Source organism: Rhincodon typus, chromosome 42 (assembly GCF_021869965.1).
Source record: "Rhincodon typus isolate 14 chromosome 42, sRhiTyp1.1, whole genome shotgun sequence".
Classification (NCBI taxonomy): Eukaryota; Metazoa; Chordata; class Chondrichthyes; order Orectolobiformes; family Rhincodontidae; genus Rhincodon; species Rhincodon typus.
Window position 1 is genome coordinate 5,916,799 of NC_063373.1, and position 361 is coordinate 5,917,159.

General features: G+C 54.0%; 1 protein-coding gene across 1 annotated transcript in view; it reads right to left on the minus strand.

Moving 5' to 3' along the window:
• The window catches only part of LOC125487501, a 39,711-nt gene that overhangs the window by 4,286 nt on the left and 35,064 nt on the right, over positions 1–361 (minus strand). The gene's annotated exons all lie outside the window — the stretch shown is intronic.

Consider the following 361-nt stretch of genomic DNA (forward strand, 5'->3'; position numbering starts at 1 on the left):
GATCTCTCAAAACCCCCTTCCCCTCCCCCTTTTCTGATGAAGGGTCTAGGCCCGAAACGTCAGCCTCTCTGCTCCTATGATGCTGCTTGGCCTGCTGTGTTCATCCAGCCCTGCACCTTGTTGTCTCGGATTCTCCAGCATCTGCAGTTCCTACTATCTGTACACTGACTGGTGTCTCTCAGTCCCCTCTCTCTCAGGGAGATATCTGTACACTGACTGGTGTCTCTCAGTTCCCCCCCTCTCTCAGGGAGATATCTGTACACTGACTGGTGTCTCTCAGTTCCCCCCCTCTCTCAGGGAGATATCTGTACACTGACTGGTGTCTCTCAGTTCCCCCCCTCTCCCTCAGCGAGATATCTGT